At 45.3% G+C, this 22,478-nt stretch overlaps 1 long non-coding RNA gene and 1 other non-coding gene across 2 annotated transcripts in view; one reads left to right on the plus strand and one right to left on the minus strand.

The window, feature by feature from the left end:
- The window catches only part of LOC138990519 (uncharacterized), a 54,288-nt gene that overhangs the window by 20,877 nt on the left and 10,933 nt on the right, over window positions 1–22,478 (plus strand). The window lies entirely within an intron of this gene.
- TRNAC-ACA (transfer RNA cysteine (anticodon ACA)) lies at window positions 917–988 on the minus strand. Its single transcript has one exon. It is a non-coding gene; the product is annotated as a tRNA-Cys (tRNA).

Here is a 22,478-nt window from a genome sequence, read left to right on the forward strand (position 1 = left end):
GTAGCATCAGCCCCCAGCCTGCAGTCACCTTGGCGAGGCCAGCAGCTCAACCCCTCACTCACAGGCTGCAGTGGGCAGACTGGGGTGGATGCTGTACCTCCTGGTGCCCACATCACTAAGGGATTAATCTCAGGAGCCTGAGCCAGGTCATACAGGAGTCCTTCTCAGGTGTTAACTATTTAGTTCAATTCAGTCACTCAGTCATGTCTGACTCTGCGATGTCAACTGTATGTGGTGTAAAACTAACTTCCTCTATGAAAGTTTTCTGCAGGCTGGTCTTTTCCTTCTTGATGCTGCTGTATCACCTTGTATGTCCTCTCATGAGACCACTTATCTCATGTCACTATAACTATCTCTTTCCCCAGCTTCTGCCTCTATTATCTTGTGAGTTTCCCAAGGTCAAGGACTGTGCCCTGTTTAATTGAGGACTTTTATCCCAAAGACTAGAACTAAGGAGATGAAGCTGACTGAAGGAGGATGAGCTGTTAGAAGGAGCACACCATTTTGGGGGACCAACTTTGACCAAGAGGGACCAGGATCAGAGTGACATAAGCCTTGTGGAGGAGGGCAGACCGTGGTGGGAAATGTCAAGATTCCCTGCATGTTGAGTGCGCCCTCTCCTTCCCATCCTAGAGCTTCTCCTATCCATCACTTTTTTTGTTCAAACCTTGGAGGGTTTTTTGTTTTCTTTTAAACTTTTATTAATTTGTTTTTTAATTGAAGGATAATTGCTTTACAGAATTTTGTTGTTTTCTATTAAACCTCAACATGAATCAGCCATATATGTATGTGAAGTTGCTCGGTCATGTCTGACTCTTTGTGACTCCATGGGCTGTAGCCCACCAGGCTCCTCCGTCCATGGGATTTTCCAGGCAAGAATACTGGAGTGGGTTGCCATTTCCTTCTCCAGGAGATCTTCCCAACCCAGGGATTGAACCTGGGTCTCCTGCATTGTAGACAGATGCTTTACCATCTGAGCCACCAGGGAGTGTGCATATGTCCCCTCCCTTTTGAAACTCTCTCCCATCTCCCTCCCCATCCCACTCCTCTAGGTTGATACAGAGTCCCTGTTTGAGTTCCTGAGACATACAACAAGTAAACCTTGGAGGGTTTTCAGCTTGGTAATTACCACAGAGGTTATTCCCTTTCAAAACTAGAGGAGCTTGGCAGATTGTCCATGAAAACTATGCTTTTCACCACAATGCAGCCAAACTCCTCCAGCCATAGTGGAAGGAAACTTTCGACCTTCTTGGTGTGAAAATGAGGAAGGAGGTGATTGTTGGGAGTGAGGACAGCAAAAAGCAAAATCTGTGGGGGACCCACTGTTCCATCTTTGAGGAGACATTGCGCAGAATTCATCTGATCAAATTTTGTTCTTGGGAACAGGTGAGGTTTTGTTATCCTTATTTTACTGAAGATGTACCTGGGCCCAAGGTTAAGAGGTTAAATCATTTGCCCAATGGCTAGTAAGAACCCAAACCTTATGACTTTGAAGGCAAGATTCATTTTCTCAAACTCTCAGAAGCTACTTGAGCAATAAAGAGATCACTTGAGGTTCCTTCGAGGAGTGAGTCAGCGTCTCCACTGTTTCACACTGACGTAAATGCCTTTCTTTTCTGGGCTCTGGGATAATCAGAAATCATCTTAGACGTAGACACATCACATTGTTAGGGCTAAAGGCAGGGGGATGTGGACTGTCACCCCCACCCCCAGGGGTAAAGCCATTTCCTGCCATCCCAATACCCTTCCACAGGAAGGCATTCTATAGAACAGTGCTCTAGAGAAATGACATCCTTTTCTGAAAGTTCAGTATCTTTTAACTTTGCTGAATACTCACTAATTCTATTTCTTTTTGTTACAAACTCAACAGCAAACTCATTAGTAGCTTATTAGCTAGGGCTGTTGAAGCTGAGCTGATGCGGTTAAGGAAAATTAGTTTCTGAAGTTCGGTCAGTGCCAGAAGTGATCCTTGTTGGGGCTAATGAGAGCTTGATGAATGCCACAGCACATTGACAAATGCCGCCAATCAGAGACAATAAGACCATTAATGAATTTCAATAATTCCAACAAAAAGGTCACACATTAGTCAGGGATAGGATGAACAGAAGGAGGATGTGGGAGTCAGAGAGTAATCCCAACAGGAGTTCAATAAATTTGCCAAGTTTTGGAAAGGAAACGAAGTGATGCTGAAGCCAACACTTCTGGGCGATGGTAAATACAGTAAAGAAATCCTGATGCTAAATGTTAGAGAGGTACGTTAATTCTTGATAACTTTATGACTTTGATAGAAATGATTGGTAAGCTTGGATTCACAGGGAAAGGGAAGAAAGGGGAAAATTTCCACTTGTAAATCTCTTAACTCTATCCTTAGCCATTGACACTCTAATGCAATTCTTGTTATAATTCTATGAGACAATTAAGGCATTTCAGTCTAGGGTGGCTTTGCGTGTTATTTAGTTCAGTTCAGTCGCTCAGTTGTGTCCGACTCTTTGCAATCCCATGAACTGCAGCACGCTAGGCCTCCCTGTTCATCACCAACTCCCGGAGTTCACCCAAACCCATGTCCATTGAGTTGGTGATGCCATCCAACCATCTCATCCTCTGTCATCCCCTTCTCCTCCTGCCCTCAATCTTTACCAGCATCAGGTTCTTTTCAAATGAGTCAGCTTTTCACATCAGATGGCCAAAGGATTGGAGTTTCAGCTTCAACATCAGTCCTACCAATGAACACCCAGGACTGATCTCCTTTAGGATGAACTGGTTGGATCTCCTTACAGTCTAAGGGACTCTCAAGTGTCTTCTCCAACACCATAGTTCAAAAGCATCAATTCTTCGGCACTCAGCTTTCTTTATAGTCCAACTCTCACATCCATACATGACCACTGGAAAAACCATAGCCTTGATGAGACAGACCTTTGTTGACAGAGTAATGTCTCTGCTTTTTAATATGCTGTCTAGGTTGGTCACAGCTTTCCTTCCAAGGAGTAAAATGTCTTTTAATTTTATGGCTGCAATCACCATCTGCAGTGATTTTTGGAGCCCCCCAAAATAAAGTCTGTCACTGTTTCCCCTGTTTCCCCATCTATTTCCCATGAAGTGATGGGACCGGATGCCATGATCTTAGTGTTACTTAGAGGCAGCACAATGATGGATGACTAGGTGACTGTGCCATCTCCGAAGGCTGCCCTCAGCCTCCAGTTTGAATGTTGTAAAATTAGATCCATGAACCTATACAACAAGGGACTTTGGTTCAGTTAGACCCCAAATAATAAGAAGCCTCCCTGTCACAGGCACCCCACTTTATAAATACCTGCACTTCCATCTTACTTAAGTCCTTTGGACTGAAAGGAGATCAAACCAGTCAATCCTAAAGGAAGTCAACCCTGAATTTCATTGGAAGGACTCATGCTGAAGCTGAAGCTCCAATACTTTGACCACCTGACATGAAGATCCAACTCATTGGAAAAGACCCTGTTGCTGGGAAAGATTGAGGGTAGGGGAGAAGGGGATGACAGAAGATGAGGCAGATGAATGGCATCTTTGACTCAATGGACATGAGTTTGAGCAAGCTCTGGGAGATAGCGAAGGACAGAGGACCCTGGTGTGTTGCAGTCCATGGGGTTGCAAAGAGACGGACATGACACAACTTAGCGACTGAACAACAACCACCATCTTGCCTGAGGAGGTCATTTCTTCTCTTTAGGCTGATGAATTCCTTTGGAAAACTTCAAAGGCAGAATCTGTGAGGCGGAAGCATTAAAAATACTTATTTTTTATTTAAATTTACATAGAGTAGAATTGACACATTTGTGTGGGTGTGATGTTTCAGCTTTGCTTGCCAAGTAGCAAAACTTCCATTGTATTTCACAAAACAAAAGACCCTTGCAGGCAGCCTATCAGACAAAACAACTACTGCTAGGAAAAACTTGCATGCCTGGTGAGGAGTATCACTCAAGTCCAGAGCAAAAGCCTCTGCCGGATAGCAGACATGATAGACAATCTGTCTGTACATGCACTTTGTCCTAAATGAGAGACAGAACAAGCATTCTGCATGTAACGTTGAGATCTATTTACTCTTGTAGATGTGTGCTCTTAAGAATGTTTTATTCGGCTGTTTCCTCCAATGCTTATGATTCCCACATTTATATAGTCATATCTTTGGCAGTACCTGTCTTCTAATTCAATTGTCCACAGTCCTTTTCAGTGTCTTTTCTGCATCTCACATTTCACTTGTACAGAACTGAGCTCTGATTTGGGCTGAAAGTTTCAACCCTCTAATCAGTGACTGGTTCCCCTGGCAACCAGCCCACCTGAGGGCTTTTTCCAAAAGTCACCTTATTAGCATAAACTGAGGTATGGTTGAAAGGAGTAGGGGCCCTGGTTCAATCCCTGGTCGGGGAACTAGGTCCCACCAGGTGGCTCAGTGGTGAAGAATCTGCCTGCCAATTCAGGAGATGCAAGAAAAGTGGGTTTGATCCCTGGGAGTAGGGAAGATCCCCTGGAACAGAAAATGCAACCACTCCAGTGTTCTTTTCTGGAAAATTCTATGGACAGTGGCCCCTGGAGGGCTACAGTCCAAGAGGTTGCAGGGTCAGACACGACTGAAGAGACTGAGCACTCCTGGAGTCCTGGGGCTATGTGCTTATGGTCCTCAAGTAGTTAATATCTTCCATTGTTGTAGATGGGGAGGTTTTTTACATGTGCAAAACAACTCAGGAAATGTGCATTAAATACTATTATCTAGGTACTCTTTCGGAGAAGGCAATGGCACCCCACTCCAGTACTTTTGCCTGGAAAATCCCATGGATGGAGGAGCCTGGTAGGCTGTAGTCCATGGGGTCACTAAGAGTCGGACACGACTGAGCGACTTCACTTTCACTTTTCACTTTCATGCATTGGAGAAGGAAATGGCAACCCACTCCAGTGTTCTTGCCTGGAAAATCCCAGGGATGCGGGAACCTGGTGGGCTGCTGTCTGTGGGGTTGCACAGAGTCGGACATGACTGAAGTGACTTAGCAGCAGGTACTTTACAGAAGAGCTAAAGCAAAGGATGGAGGTGGGGGGAGGCCTGTCCTGGGAAGGCCATATGAAGTCCTGCTTGGTTACACCTGGGCTTTAAGGTACAGGAATCCTAGCCTTGTTGAGAGAAAAATAAAATGTTAGGATCTAGCTCATGGTGCCTGTTATTTAATATATATTTGTTGAGTGAATTTGTTATTGTTAACCATTTCATGTGTAGGTTTATATTGTGGGCACAAAATTGTAGACTTATACAAGTGCATTTAATGGCAAGGAGGATCCTACAGGTCTAAATCCTAAAGCTCTAAATCAAATCCTATAAATTCACAGGAAGATAAAAAGAAGCAGTAGAAGGTTGGGACCAGGGCCTCTGAACTCATCAGCAGGAATTGAGCTCAGGCGTATGGTTCTGGGGTGCTTTTTGTGCTCAGCATATTTTATGGATGTGTAAGACAGCATATTCAAAATCAGAGACATTACTTTGCCAACAAAGGTCCGTATAGTCAAGGCTATGGTTTTTCCAGTAGTCATGTATGGATGTGAGAGTTGGACTGTGAAGAAGGCTGAGCGATGAAGAATTGATGCTTTTGAACTGTGGTGTTGGAGAAGACTCTTGAGAGTCCCTTGGACTGCAAGGAGATCCAACCAGTCCATTCTAAAGGAGATCAGTTCTGGGTGTTCTTTGGAAGGAATGATGCTAAAGCTGAAACTCCAGCACTTTGGCCACCTCATGTGAAGAGTTGACTCATTGGAAAAGACTCTGATGCTGGGAGGGATTGGGGGCAGGAGGAGAAGGGGACGACAGAGGATGAGAAGGCTGGATGGCATCGCCGACTCAATGGACATGAGTTTGGGTAGGCTCCAGGAGTTGGTAATGGACACGGAGGCCTGACATGCTGTGGTTCATGGGGTCTCAAAGAGTCAGACACAACTGAGCGACTTAACTGAACTGAACTGAAGGGAGCAGTTGTAGGTGACAGAAGTAATTAAAAGGAAAGGCACAGATGTGGGAAGCATGAAGCACAATCCAGTATGGTTATGGAGTACTCGAAAATATGAAGATGGAGCTGTCCAGATCAATTTCACTAAAATTTTCCACCTTCATTATCTCATCTCTTCTGCATAACTCATTATTTTAAATTCAAAAAATGGCTATTATTACATCACCTTTAAACCATGATGACATTTTAGAAGATTAAATATTTGCCTCAAACTCATGTAGAGCTACTTTCAATTAGGTATCCTTTTAATATTTTCCGACATAAATGAATACTTTTGCTATAATTTTAGGGCACATTTCACTTTGTTTAATACTGTATGATAGGACTTCCAAGGTGGCACTAATGGTAAAGAACTTACCTGCCAATGCAGGAGATGCAAGACACGTAGGTTTGATCCCTGGGTCGAGAAGATCCCCTGGAGGAGGAAATGGCAACCCACTCCAGTATTCATGCCTGGAGAATCCCATAGACAAAGGAGCCTGGTAGGCTACAGTCCATGGGGTTGTGAAGAGTTGGACATGATTGAGTGACTGAGCACACATACAATATTACGTGATAAACATCTTGCTCTGTATTTGTCTTCATGTGTCTTAAAAAAATGGCTGCAGAATATTTCCTGAAGTTGCTATGTTTTGTCTCTCCTCAGTTTGTGAGTATTTTGTATTTAAAGATTTTTTCTCTCTCTTGTGACTGCCTTGGTACACAATACCTTTAGTTAGATAGCTTCCGCCCAACCTTTTTTCTGAAGTATTGGTTTGGGAATAAATCCCCAAGATTCAGTTCAGTGGCTCAAAGCATAACATTAAAAATTCCTATTGAAGTATATAGTTCATTTGCAATTCTGTGTTAATTTCTTCTGTACAGCAGAGTGACTCAGTTATATATATAAACTGGTAGGGGGCTGAAACCTCGGCCAGAGGGTTCAGGAGATGTGCTAGAGCTGAGAGGGGTTGGGAGCAGGGGGCCCTGAATGCAGGAAACTTTGAGAAGCTCTGCCAGCCGAAAATCCATCCATCTCAGCATCGTTATCTGTGGAAGGCGGGCACCATCCCCAGGGGGGGCTGTGATGCCTAATGAAGGCAGGAATAAGGCAGGTCCTGATAGGTCTCTGAACTCATCAGCAGGAATTGAGCTCAGGGGTATGGTTCTGGGGTGCTCTTTGTGCTCAGCATATTTTAGGGATGTGTAAGGGAGTAATTGGAAGAAGTACAAGTTGGAATCAAGATTGCTGGGAGAAATATCAATAACCTCAGATATGCAGATGACACTACCCTTATAGCAGAAAGCAAAGAGGAACTAAAGAGCCTCTTGATGAAAGTGAAAGAGGAGAGTGCAGGCCTGGTGTACTGCAATTCATGGGGTCTCGGGGAGTTGGACATGACTGAGCCACTGAACTGAACTGAACTAACTGATAGATCTCACTCTCCAACTGGGGTGACTGGACAGACTTATACTTCAAGTTTTCTCTGCTCCCTCCCTTCTCTCCTGTCAGGATGTGGATGCGAGAGCGGGGCTTCAATTGTATTAAGCCCAATATTGTGACTGATCTGTGTTCTCTGCATCTGGAAATCCAATCAGGATCAAATCTGATCACTGAGGAACAGAGAAACTCATTTAAGTCATGGGCTGTGCTGGGCAGTTCCATCACTTTCCATGGGGAAAGGAGGTGGTACTGGTCCTACACACCCAGAGAAGGGACAGAGCTTCTGTCGGGAGGATGGATAAGAGAGGTTAAAACAGAGCAGGGATGCAGTCTTGGGGCAGCATCTTTCCACAAATCTCTCCACCCATGCGAGGTTCATGAGCAGCACTGTGCTCCCTCCTGGCGAGGACCTGTGTGTCTGTTCTCTGTCCTCATCCTTGGAGCCCTGAGAGCAGGCAGGGTGTCACTTTAGGAGCCGAGCTCAAAATTATTTCCCCACTGTCTGATCATTGTGTCCGTAATCAAACCATTAGATATCTCCTGCCCTAAGACTTGTCAGTCTTAGATGCAGATGCCATGGAAAGAGTAATTCCTCCAACCATCACTGGAAGGGGGAGCCTTGAAAAGCTAAACAAGGAGGTGATGGGACAAAGCCATTTAGGGGAGAAAGAAGAGGAGCTAAGTGTCAACTCAAGACAAACCAGACCAGCTTCACAACCTTGTCCTGTGGTGGCTCTAATTCCAAACACTGCTGGGGTAATTTCCTTCTAAAGTTGGTGTTTTAGGGAAGTGAGAAGAATAAGCTGGGCTGTTGGAGCCTCTGGTCTATGGAAGCTCACATTCTAAGACTTAGAAGAAATTCCCTTCTTTTCTTTGCTAATGTTGAAACTTACTTCATGATTTTCTTTTAATGCTATTAAAATAATATAAACTTGGGACTTCCCCGGCAGTCCAGTGGTTAAGACTTCATCTTCCAATGCAGGGGATGTGAGTTCAATTCCTGTTTGGGCAGCTAAGGTCCCACATGACTTGTGGCCAAAAAACCAAGGCATGAAACGGAAATGATATGGTAACAAATTCAATGAAGGAGTTTAAAAGTGGTCCACATCAAAAAATCTTAAAATACACACACATATAAAGTCCATGCAGGAGGAATCACACTATCTTGTTGGTACTGTAGCCCTGGCACAGATAATAAATTGGTGAGCAAGATGTGTGAACCACCGTGTTTTTCAACCTGTAACACCTCCAAGGGAAGCAAGTTCCAAAGATTGGCTGCCCACCGTGTAAAGCAACGCTTCTTTTGCTTTGTTCTTTAAAAAAGAAATCAATATTTCAGGTTCAGAAGAAAAGGTGGTTCCTTTGTAAGTGGTTTTCAATTTCTCTCTTTCCTTTTTTTTAAAATTGTTTTTGTTTAAAGCAGTGCAGTGATTTGAACAAGTACAAATTTACTTAGAACTTTAATACAGAAAACGTATATGAAACAGGCTGCTTCATTCACAGTGGGGCAAACTTCCCCTTCATTAATTCCACAAGGCAGCTCAGATGGTAGCAGAACCCTGGCCCCCCTGGGAATCCAAACAACCCCTGGACCTTCCAACCCCATCACCTCCATGAGTGTCTCTTTCACAAACACCCCATAAATGTTTAAAGAAGCAGAGTTCACATTCTCCTTTCATCCATTTTAGATGGATTTTATACTCACCAATGTTAGGAAATGATATTTTTTAAAAATCTAAGCTTATTTTTTTTTTAAGGCTCCATCTCTGTTTAGGAGAGTGTTCAGTTCAGTCACTCAGTCGTGTCCGACTCTGCGACCCCATGAATTGCAGCACGCCAGGCCTCCTTGTCCATCACCAACTCTCGGAGTTCACTCAAACTCATGTCCATCGAGTCAGTGATGCCATCCAGCCATCTCATCCTCTGTCATCCCCTTCATCCCCTTCGCTTCCTGTCCCCAATCCCTCCCAGCAGGAGAGCATTAGATGACTCTAAAGTGACTTGAAATTCAGTAACGTCTTTTCAAAAAGCTCCAAATGAAAAAGTGAAGAGATATAAAATTCTTGGTTGTTTTATCTGATCATTTATCTAACTTTATATGACTAGGTCTTTGGAATGAGTAGAGATTAAATTTTTTAAAAAATTCATTATTTTCCTTCTGAAAACAAAAAGACACAGTTTTTAGGAGCAGCTTTAAGTTCACAGCAAAATTGAGGGGAAGGTACAGAGATTTTCCATTCCCCCTCTACTCCCCAATGTGCACAGCCTCCCCCACTATCAATATCCCCCACCAGATGGTACATTGTTACAATCAATGAACCTAGGTTGACACATCATCACCTAAAATCCAGAGTTTACATTAGGCCTTGCTCTTATCCTGTGAGCAGTATTCTGTGGGTTTGGACAAAAGACTGGCTCCAAATAGGAAAAGGAGTACGTCAAGGCTGTATATTGTCACCCTGCTTATTTAACTTATGTGCAGAGTACATCATGAGAAACGCTGGGCTGGAAGAAGCACAAGCTGGAATCAAGATTGCTGGGAGAAATATTAATAACCTCAGATATGCAGATGACACCACCCTTATGGCAGAAAGTGAAGAGGAACTAAAAAGCCTATGATGAAAGTGAAAGTGGAGAGTGAAAAAGTTGGCTTAAAGCTCAACGTTCAGAAAACGAAGATCTGGTCCCATCACTTCATGGGAAATAGATGGGGAAACAGTGGAAACAGTGTCAGACTTTGTTTTTTTGGGCTCCAAAATCACTGCAGATGGTGACTGCAGCCATGAAATTAAAAGACGCTTATTCCTTGGAAGGAAAGTTATGACCAACCTAGATAGCATATTGAAAAGCAGAGACATTACTTTGCCAACAAAGGTCCATCTAGTCAAGGCTATGGTTTTTCCAGTGGTCATGTATGGATGTGAGAGTTGAACTGTGAGGAAAGCTGAGCGCTTTCAAAATTGATGCTTTTGAACTGTGGTGTTGGAGAAGACTGTTGAGAGTCCCTTGGACTGCAAGGAGATCCAACCAGTCCATTCTGAAGATCAGCCCTGGGATTTCTTTGGAGGGAATGATGCTGAAGCTGAAACTCCAGTACTTTGGCCACCTCATGTGAAGAGTTGACTCATTGGAAAAGACTGATGCTGGGAGGGATTGTGGGGAGGAGGAGAAGGGAACGACAGAGGATGAGATGGCTGGATGGCATCATGGACTCGATGGACGTGAGTCTGAGTGAACTCCGGGAGTTGGTGATAGACAGGGAGGCCTGGCATGCTGCGATTCATGGGGTTGCAGAGTCGGACACGACTGAGCAACTGAACTGAACTGGATACTAATATCTTGGAGAAGGAAATGGCAACCCACTCCAGTACTCTTGCCTGGAAAATCCGATGGGCAGAGGAGCCTGGTAGGCTGCTGTCCATGGGGTCGCTAAGAGTCGGACACGACTGAGCAACTTCACTTTCGTTTTTCACTTTCATGCATTGGAGAAGGAAATGCACGTGTTCTTGCCTGGAGAATCCCAGGGACGGGGGAGCCTGGTGGGCTGCTGTCTATGGGGTTGCACAGAGTTGGACACGACTGAAGTGACTTAGCAGCAGCATACTGACATCAATCCATCATTACAATAGCAAATGTAATTGGGTCGCTGCTCTAATCTTCTTTTCCACCTGTTCATCCCTCCCTTTCTCAAACCACCCCCTGCCCCTGGCATCGACTGATCATTTTACAGTCTCTGTAGTTTTACTTTTTCTAGGATGTTATGTACTTGGAATCACAGGCTGTAGCCTTTTCAGATCGACCTCTTTCACTTAGGAATGCATATTTAAGCTTCCTCAATGTCTTTCACGGCTTGATAGCTAATTTATTTTTAGTTGTGAATCATATTTCCTTTGTCTGAATGGACCATGGTCTATTTGTCCATTCACCCTCTGAAGGACATCATGGTTGCTTCCGGTTCTGGCATTTGCAAATAGAGCCACTGTAAGTATCTGTGTAGGTTTTTGCATGGACCAACATTTTCAGTTCATATGAGCCAATACCTAAGAGTGTGATTGCATCAGGGTATGTTTAGTTTGGTGAGAAACTGCCAGACAGTCTTCCAAAGTGAAACTATTGGCCACTTGCTATCTGTTGTTGCCTCTGAGTCTCATTTCCTCACCCTATAAGCAAAGATTTTGAAAGTAAACAGACCTGAGCTCCGTCAATTACAAACTGGCACTTGCCTTGTGCTTCTGCAAGGATTATATCGTGTGCTGCTCCAGCAGCTGACTTCCAACACCCACTGAAAGGCGCTCAGGGGGGAGAGCAGAAATGAGGCGCTCTGTGCTTGGGGAAAACTGGCAGGACAGGTCTTCAGATAGATATTTTCAGGAGCCAATTTTATGAACCTGTCTTGTATCTCCCCATATCTAGAAAAGCACTAAAATCCTTCCTGGTGATGACTGCTCCTCGTGACTAGCAATACTTAATAAAACCAGTAGAAACCGTCTTGAAAAAACATGTGCTTGATTGTACTCCCCCTTCACCAAAATCACTTATATACTGACCTTCCCCCCCGCATCTTTCGAGCAGTTTCTCAGAGCTGCAGTCTTCATTTTGCCTCCAGTAGAACTTAACTACCAACTCTCACGTTGTGCATCTTTTTCAGTCGACAGCTCAAATCCTAGTTCTCTCATTTACCAGCTTGCCTTTAGTGAGTTAACCTTCTCAAAGCTTCTGTTTCTTCATGTGTATAATGGAGAACACCGTATTTATTTGGCAGGATTTTGGTGAGGATTTAACGAGGTTGTGTATATGCAAGTGACTTCTGCCTGGTAGGAACCCAGTAACTGCTTCCCTCCCCTGCTTTGAACAGCCAAGAGGCATGGCACTGCCTCCAGGATTTCCTCTAAGCTTGCTGGGGAAGTGGGGGGTGTTACCCACTCCAGAGCAGATGGCTCTGATTCACTGATTCAGTGTTCACAGCAACTCTTTCAAACATCATTGCTACAAATAATGAGAATCTACAGTATCCAAAAATTTCTTTTTCTCTATCCATTTCTGGGACCTAATACCATTTGATTGTACTGTGTTATCCTCCTTACATATTGTTGTGTTTGCTTACTTTGTTGAGGATTTTTATACGTATGTTCACAAGGGATATAACCCTGCACTTTCATGTTTTGGTGAGATCTTTGTGTGGTTTGGTGTCAGGGTAATAAGATTTTAAATTATGAATTAAATTTCACTTATAAATATATGGCTAGGATATATAGGGGGGCTTCCCTGGTGACTCAGATGGTAAAGAATCTGCCTGCAATGCAGAAGACCTGAGTTTGATCCCTGGGTCAGGAAGATCCCCTGGAGAAGGGAATGGCTACCCACTCCAGTATTCTTGCCTGGAGAATCCCATGGACAGAGGAGCCTGGTGGGCTACAGTCCATGGGGTCACAAAGGGTGTATAAAGGACACAAGATCTACCCTCTTGGTAAAATTTAAGTACACAATACAGTTTTTACTTTGTCACTATGCCTTATATCGGGTCTCCAGAACGTACTCGTCTTGTACCTTGAACTTTGTACACCTTAACTACCCCTAGGCACCCACCCTTCTGCTCTTTGCTTCTACGAGTTCATCTATTCTAGATTCCACAAACACTCGAGATCATGCAGTATTTGTCTTTGTCTTATCTCACTAAGCATTATATCCTCCAGGTTCACCCGTGTTGTCTCAAATGGCGAGAGCTCCCTCTTTTTACGACCAAAGATCAAGCTTTCATCAGGGATCAGAGGCGGAAGTCCAGGGGGAACATCTATGCTGTCACAGCAATTGTTTGCCATCTGTTGAACTCTCACTCAGCGCTGGGCACTGAGATAAACATTTCTACATATTTATTCATTTATTTATTTTTACTGAAGCATAACTGATTTACAGTACTGTATTAGTTTCAGGAGTACAGCAAAGTGATTCAGTTACATATATATTTATATATGTAAATATACGTATTCAGATTCTTTTCCATTATAGGTTATTACAAGATACTGAATATAGCTCTCTGTTTTTTCATTAAAGTTTCTTCCAAAGCCATATTGTGTGGTTATTAACATACAGCACCTGCTCTGTGACGAAGGTACAGGAACTCTTCCCACCTAGGGATGAAGGAGCCGTATCTTCCCTGTCATCCCACAGGTTGGAAGTGGAGACCCAGGATCTGAGTTCAGGTCTGTCTGCCTTTGAAGCTTTGACTCGTTTCGGCCTCCATCCACTTTGGATAAGACAGGACTTACTTCCCTCCTCTGCTCCCCCTCCACAGCTGCTGGGGGGCAGCTTCCCCATTTAGAAACATCCTTTATATTCTCCCAGTGCTCAGGGTCAAGGGCACGCCTCCTCATCCCTCCTCCATTCTTCCCAGCACAATAGCCCAGCTATTATTATCATCAGTATTAATTAGTTTCCTATTTAATGCGGGAAGAGACTGGCAATTGGGAGGTGTCCTCAGGTGATGGATCCCTGCCTGGGCTCCCTGCCCTTTAGAGAAGCTGATTCACAGACTGTCTCCTTATTACCAGGAGGGCTGGGGGCGGAACTATCCTGTTTCTGGTTGCCACCAGCGTTTTTTATTTTGAAGACTTTTTGAGTAATGGGTTTACTCAAACTCTCATTCTCAAGAGTTCTCTTAGGGATATGTTGGTACCTACGGAAGGAGTTTCTGAGCACTGTCTAAAAGAGAGAGAACAGATGTAGATTATCTGAACCAACACTTAACCCCCAAGGATGTTTAGAAAAACTTTGGAATGCTGCCTTTGGGAGAAGATTTGAGGAGGAAGCCAGATAGGCCAGGTACCCTGATGGAGGCTCCAGCGGGGATCTAATAGCAGGAGAAGGAGTTCGATTTCTTCCTGGTGTGGTGTGTGCCAGCATGCTGAGTCGCTTCAGTCATGTCTGACTCTTTGCGATCCTATGGACTGTAGCCCACCAGGCTCCTCTGTCCATGGGATTTTCCAGGCAAGAATACTGGAGTGGGTTGCTGTGCCCTTCTCCAGGGGTTCTTCCTGACCCAGAAATCAAAGCCTCATCTCCTGCATTGGCAGGCAGGGTCTTTACCACTAGCGCCACCTGGGAAGCTGTGGTGTGGTGGGATCAGTCAAATCAAGGTGTGTTCAGAGCCCAGACGTAGGAGTCATCCTTACGACCGTCTGGAGAACTTCTAGGCTTCACCCACTACAGACTCTTATTTCAGAAGCTCTTGTGGGGTCCTGGCAGGTATGTTTTGAAAAGGTCCTTGGGAAGATGGTGCACCAGCCACCACTGCCCAGAGGAGGCAGGCCCTGGGGTCTGTGGTCACTAGCATAGTGAGAGAGCCCGAGCTGATTAAATAGCTCACGTAAATTGCTTGCACTGATCGTCTGGACTAAACAATTGTTATTACTCTCTCTGGACCAGAAGCAGGGTGAGTACTCCTGGGATGCAGAGGGGAAGTAGGGTCAGGGATGCTGAGGGGCATTGAGCCAGTGACGGTAAGAGGCAGTCAGGCGTGACTGGGGAGACCCAGGATTTGGGTGTTAAGGTTGGAACAATCTAGAAAGGAGATATGTTCCCAAGGGATGCAGGTGATCCGGGGCCTTGAACACCTGACTCTATGGGGTGCCCCACCTGCCTTCCACTGCTCCCGACTTTGCTCTTAACTTCTGCCTGTTCAGCTGTGTTGGTACCCGGCCCTGGTTCTGACGTGATCCCCCAGACATGTCAGGGTCCAGACACTGAAGGAAATCAATTAACCCTCTGTGCCCTAGTACCGTCGTGGTAGATTGTCAATTTCCTGGGTGACTGGTACTTAATGACTTACGTTCCCTTGTGGCCCCAGGCAGTATCTCTGGCCACAAAGAAGATGGAGAAGGAGTCAGCCCAGGGGAGGGAGGTGGACCCGGAACTCTGCCGTGGGTGTGATGAATGACGTGAGTCTCTCTTGCTGGCAGAGTCAAGTTTTTCATTTAGCTCCAAGTGACCCGCCCCTCTCAGAAACGTAATTGTAAATAGATTCACCGCTGAGTTTGGAAAATGAGATAACCTGATGGCAGAGCTGTCTCCTCTGTTTGGGACAGCCAGGGATCCAGGGTGTTGAAGGTCATGGAGGGATGAAGTGCTGATCCCCAGGTTGGCCCCCCACCCTTCCTCCTCAGGTACTGGCTCTGCCAGCTCCAACTTAGCCCCTCCTGGGGGCTGAGATGCCGAGGTTTGCAGACATCCTCCCCTATCCAGGCTCCCAGCCTGATAATATTTGGTCTCTAATTTATGGTCTGAGTGACTCTCTTTATTCCAAGAGTGGCAAGTAATGTGTTCATTTGCTTAAACGTAGAAGTAAAAATCAGGGGATTTAGTGTCAAGGTTGTTGTTGTTCAGTCGCTCAGTTAGCGTCCAGCTCTTTGAGACCCCATGGACTGTAGCACACCAGGCTTCCCTGTCCTTCACTGTATCCCAGAGCTTGCTCAAACTCATGTCCATCAGGTTGGTGATGCCATCCAACCATCTTGTCCTCTGTCGTCCCCTTCTGCTCCTGCCTTCCATCTTTCCCAGCATCAGGGTCTTTTCTAGTGAGTGGGCTCTTCGCAGCAGGTGGCCAAAGTGTTGGAGCTTCAGCTTCAGCATCAGTCCTTCCAAGGAATATTCAGGATTGATTTCCTTTAGGATTGACTGGTTTGATCTCTTCACAGTCCAAGGGACTCTCAAGAGTCTTCTCCAACACCCACAGCTCTTTGACGTTCAGCCTTCTTTAGCATCAATAGATTTAACTAATTTGCTCTTCAATGTAGTTACACAGTTTCCTTCCATCAGCTGGGGGTGAATGTACAAGTTCCACATGCTCCTCTATTTCATCAAACAAACACATGTTCCCCAGGCTGACGAAGGAATAGCTCACTTTGCTTTCCTCTGCTTTTCCCTAGTTATGAGTCGACCACCTTCTTGTACGTTGATTGGACAATTTTGCTGCTGCTTCTTTGAATCATTTGCTTATGTTCTCTGCCCAAGTTTTCTATTTCTATAGTCCTTTTGTCTTGATTTTAGGAATTCTTTCCCTTTTATGGCTTTAAATCCTTTGCTAGATATCTGATATTTCTCTGGGTCTGTCCCTTGATTTTAATTTTCCATGTGGTCTCTTATCAGAAAACAAGTATTTTAAAATCTGATGTCAAATTGATCAGTTTTTTCCCTTTGGCTTTTGCTTTCTTGTGCCTTATTTATGAAGGTTTCTCATCCTCCTGGAGAGAGTCTCCTATATTTTTCTTGTAGTATTTTTAACATGCTGCTTAATTGTCATTTTAACTGAGGTTTTCCATCTCTCTCTTTTTTTGGGGAAATATTGTGAAGTGGCGATTTAACTTAATTCCCTCTGAAACAAATAGCATATGATGCTATTGCCCATCAGGACTGCTTCTTCATCCTCCCCGATCCTGTGACCCTCCTATGAAATGGTGTGTTCAGCATGTTACCAAATTCCATGTCTACTTTGCTTTGTGTCTGGGCTGCATATTCTGCTCCTTTGATGTATTTGTTGACTCCTGTCTGGTAACACTGAATCACAGTACGTCCAGAATATTTGCAATCTTAGGACTGGTTGCTCTTTCCCAACACTTTCTTGGCTCTTCCTATGCACAGGAATGTTAGCATCAGCATTGATTTTGATGTTCTTTGCTTGTTTCCATTCCTTTCCCAGCTGGATTTTTCACGCTTTTCTCTTTTTACCCTTTGCTTTATTGCTTTGTTTACTTTGTCATCCACATTTCTCATTTTCCTCCATTTTCTTTGAGGAGGTGACCAGAAGCCTGCAGGGGAAGTCAAGGAATCTGAGTTTTAATGTGAGTTCTGTCTCGAGTGAGGCGTGTGGCTTCAGGCAAGTGATGCCTCCTCTTTGGGTTTTAGTGTCCTTTTCTATAAAATGAGGGAGTGGATGAGACGAGTTCTGGTCTTCTTTTTCCATAGAACAGCTCATTTCTTCCACGCGACTCAGCTCTGCTCATCAACGTAGGACATAGCAAAGCCCCCATTTCTCTCTCTGCAGCCTCCCATCCCCACCTCTGTCCCCTGCCTGCACCTGCCTTCCCTCCAGGGATGGGAAGGTGGGTAATGATAAGGTGATTGGAGTCCATATTTCCAGGCTGCTTCTCAGTAGAACAATGAAAGGGGGCAAAGGCTTCTGGGGGTTACCATGGGGAGGCTGAACTCTCCCAGTGGGCTGCTCCAGCTCCCTTTCTCTGAGTTCTGCTTGAAGACACAGAGGGCCTCCCTGCCCAGCTCACCCGGGGAGGATTAGCTGACAGCTCGCTGCCCACGTGATCACTGCCTGTTGGCAGCAAGGCTTCCATCCTCAACCTTGCAAACTGGCAGGGCTGTGTTTGCCTTGGCCGGCTGCTGTGTTTGCATCTCTAAATGCAGTGGTCACAGTTAGACAGTTAATGAGGCAATAGATGCTCTTCTGGGTAATTCAATGCTCAGTGAAGGTGAAGCATCAGCTCAGGCTGTCTATAACCTCGTTTGTCTGGAGGGAATGCTAGTGGGCCACTCTGCTCCCGTGAGTGTTCTACAATCGTGGGGGAAGGTGTGGTCCCTTCACCCGGGCAGTGATGTAAATTCTCCAGACATTTGAGGGGGTGTGTGTGGCTGCTGTGGCATTATAATTTCACTGTAGGAAATTTTAAAATGTTTAACATTTTATATACAGTTTTAAAAGATTATATTCCACATTCAGTTACTACAAAATACTGGCTGCACTCCCTGCGCTGTATGACACATCCCTGTAGCCCATCTTACGTGCAATAGCGGTGTCTCCCACTCTCCCACCCCTCTGTTGCCTCTCCCTCACTCTCCCCACTGGTAACCACTAGTTTGTTCTCTATATCTATGAACCTTCTTTTTCATTATGTTCACTGGTTTGTTGTATTTTTTTTTTAAGATTCCACATATAAGGGATATCATACAGTATCTCTTTGTCTTATTTCACTGAGCATAATGCCCTCCAAGTTCATCCATGTTGCTACCTGCTCTGTCGCTCAGTCATGTCTGAGTCTTTGCAACCCTGTGGACTGTAGCCTGCCAGGCTCCTCTGTCCATGGAATTTTCTAGAAAAGCACAGTGGAGTGGGTTGCCATTTCCTATTCCATCATGTTGCTACAAATGGCATTATTTCATCCTTTTTACGCTGAACAATATTCCATTATATATACATACATAGTAGTAGTAGTATTTTAGTCTCTAAGTCATGTCCGACTCTTGCAACCCCATGGTCAGTAGCCTACCAGGCTCCTCTGTCCATGGGATTCTCCAGGCAAGAATACTGGAGTGGGTTGCCATTTCCTTCTCCATATATATATATATATACACACACACACCACATCTTGTTCATCTACTCTGTTGGTGGGCTTGGAGATTGACCCCAGAAGCAAGAAACAGTTTCAACCCAAGGTTGGATGTCCTATTGGGATAATTCCCTGCCACTGATCACTGGTGCCCATATGTACACAAGGGCATGGCTGCTGCCAAAATTCAACAACTTGCCAAGAGCATCCCCAGCCTGGTGGAGCCTCAGCTGCCACTGCTTGCAGGTGAGCTTCTCCCTTGGCCCAGTCTCGCCAGCCTTATCTCCTCACAGGTGTATCTCCAAGAGCATTTGCCCAAACCTTCTGCATGCAGCTCTGTCTCAGAGTCTGCTTGGGGACCCTAACTTCAGACACGCCGAGGAAACACATGCTGCATCATCAGCTTGGGTACCAGCACCCTCCTTGGGGTTAGTTGCTCCCATGTCTTGGCATCCTTCATGTGGTGTCTGACTTAGAGTGCTCATGCAGTGCTCATGGAATGAGTGATTGAAAGCAAAGCTTGGTAGATGGAGATGTTTAGAATTATGTTCGGGCACATGAAAAAAGAAACAAGAAAAATGGATAAAAAAATCCCTTTAAAGGTAATTCCTGAGAAAACATGGCAAAGGACTCTGGGGGAGGGAGTGTGTCAAAAGAGTACAACTTTTACTATATTGCCTGTTAGGCATGGTTATTATCTTTTCAGCAAAACGACTTCAGATTTGGCAGGTGGGCAGTGGGGACCCAGTGCTGTGATCCTGTGACCTGAAGTGGGCGGATGCTCCCAGCTGCTTGCTGACTCTCCCTGGGACCCACAGCCGGGTCAGGGCTGTTCTTGACTGAGTTGTGTCTTCATGCCATCCCCCGGCACCTGCCTCAGCCCTGCGCTCTGCTGACACTGGCCTTGAGCTTCTGGCTCAGGTCTGATCACTCCTTGGCATCCCTCCCACTGGGCAGGTCTGCTGGCTGTGGGATATCATCCAGGGACTTTGCACTCAGCTTTTCTCCTCCTGAGATATCTGTATGCAGGTCAGGAAGCAACAGTTAGAACTGGACATGAAACAACAGACTGGTTCCAAACAGGAAAAGGAGTACATCAAGGCTGTATATTGTCACCCTGCTTATTTAAATTATATGCAGAGTACATCATGAGAAACGCTGGGCTGGATGAAATACAAGCTGGAATCCAGACTGCTGAGAGAAATATCAATAACCTCAGATACGCAGATGACATCACCCTTATGGCAGAAAGTGAAGAACTAAAGAGCCTCTTGATGAAAGTGAAAGAGGAGAGTGAAAAAGTTGTCTTAAAACTCAACATTCAGAAAACTAAGATCATGGCATCTGGTCCCATCACTTCATGGCAAATAGATGGGGAACAGTGGAAACAGTGGCTGACTTTATTTTTTGGGGCTCCAAAATCACTGCAGATGGTGATTGCAGCCATGAAATTAAAAGATGCTTACTCCTTGGAAGAAAGCACTCCTTGGAGAATGCTTACTCCTTGGACCAACCTAGACAGCATATTAAAAATCTGAGACATTACTTTGCCAGCAAAAGTCTGTCTCATCAAGGCTATGGTTTTTCCATTAGCCATGTATGGATGTGAGAGTTGGACTATAAGGAAGGCTTAGTGTTGAAGAATTGACACCTTTGAACCTTTGATGTTGGAGAAGACTCTTAAGAGTCCCTTGGACTGCAAGGAGATCCAACCAGTCCATCCTATAGGAGATCAGTCCTGAGTGTTCATTGGAAGGATTGATGCTGAAGCTGAAACTCCAATACTTTGGCCACCTGATGCGAAGAGCTGACTCATTTGAAAAGACCCTGATGATGGGAAAGATTGAAGGCAGGAGGAGAAGGGGATGACAAAGATGAGATGGATGGATGGCACCACTGACTCAATGGAGATGAGTTTGAGTAAACTCTGGGAGTTGGTGATGGACAGGGAGGCCTGGCGTGCTGAGTCCATGGGGTCTCGAAGAGTCAGACATGACTGAGTGACTGAACTGAACTGAACTTTCTTCTCTCAACCCTGAGGCCACCCTCAGGGGCTGCTTGAAGAACCCAGTTTGTGGTGAGCTCATGATATCTCCAAGGTCAGGAACCTGGCCTAGAAACGAAGAGTAATCATTCCTGGGATTTTGCAACTTCTGTTGACCTTCTTCATGGTCACAAGGCATTCCACTTTTTGCTAGACTTTTTGTTCCTTCCCTCACTCGGGCTCTTTTCTGGTACAATTGTTGTCCAGTGCTTGGATTGGAATGTCCCAGGGAGACGGTAAGTAATAAATTAACATTTTCTGAGTGCTGTTGATGTGGTAAGCTAAGGTTTAGGTTATATACATCCCAACACTTCTAGGGTGTGCTGCCCAGGGAGGATACCTGACTTGTCCCATGTACCACAGGTGGAGGAAAATTTCAGGAGGTTGCCCGAGGTGACCTCGAGTCAGGGCTGGGCATTGAGCCCAGCAGTTGGGCTCCGCAGTCCACTTTCTGGGGGACTCTTGATGGCGCCATCATTCTAGGTGTGCCAAGTCACTTTAGTTGTGTCCAACTCAGTGGGGCCCCGTGGACTGTAGACTGCCAGGCTCCTCTGTCCATGGGATTCTCCAGGTGAGAATACTGGAGTGGGTTGCCATGCCTTCCTGCAGGGGATCCTCCTGACCTAGGGGTTGAACCTGCATTTCTTATGTCTCCTGCATTGCCAGGTGGGTTCTTACCACTAGCCTGTCCTTCTGGATAGTGTAATATTTTTCAAAGCGCACCAGGTCACCTGGCTTATAATCTCAGTTCTGCTCTGTACTTTCTGGGTGAGCTCCAGAGAATCAACCAGCTCCCCTGGGCCTTAGTGAAACAAGGGAGCTTGTCTTGGAGATTCCCGCTGGCTGGGGGATTCTAAAATCCCTCTTCTTCCCTCCACCAGTTCAAATGTCCTCTCCCATCCCATCTTCTCATTCTTGACATAGAAAAGTGAAAATGAAAGCGTTAGTTGCTCAGTCGTGTCCAGTTCTTTGAGACCCCATGGACTGTAGCCTGCCAGACTCTTCTGTCCATGGAATTCTCCAGGCAAGAATACTAGAGTGGGTAACCATTCCCTTCTCCAGGGAATCTTCCTGACCCAGGGATTGAACCCTGGTCTCCTGCATTGCAGGCAGATTTACCGTTTGAGACACTTGGAAAGCCCATAGAACACTGGTGGTATTTGGGGAGAAAGGATAGTTTCCTGGTGCAAAGAAAACTTCAGTGCCTACTTCCTTTCAGGGATGAGGTGATCAGTTGTTTTGCCACTGGTGCCAACTCTTAAATATGCTTATTACTGGTATGAGCACCTTGATCAGTAAAGAAGTCCTGTGGGTCCAGCAAACATAAGAAGGCAGGTTGCTAAGTGTTATTCTCTCATGAGCTGTGGGAACTAATGGGGAACTTGATACCATTTAACCGCCTCTCCAAGGTTAAGACAGTTAATTGCTGCTGTTTTGATTTCTTCCTGGTGTTGGGGAATATTAACTGATTAGCATCTGCTACTCTAAGTCTTTGTACTGCACTTAGAATTTCCTTTAAGGGGCAAACAAACAAAGATCTCCAGGTGCTGGCCGTGGAATGCGGTTTAGCCACCAGCTTGGCCAGTGACGGCAGTGCGGCATCCTTCTCAGGGGCCTGTGGCCTAGCTTTGGCCTGAGACCTTGTGTTCCCTCAAGAAGTA

The sequence above is a fragment of the Bos mutus genome, chromosome 13 (genome assembly GCF_027580195.1).
Source record: "Bos mutus isolate GX-2022 chromosome 13, NWIPB_WYAK_1.1, whole genome shotgun sequence".
NCBI lineage: Eukaryota > Metazoa > Chordata > Mammalia > Artiodactyla > Bovidae > Bos > Bos mutus.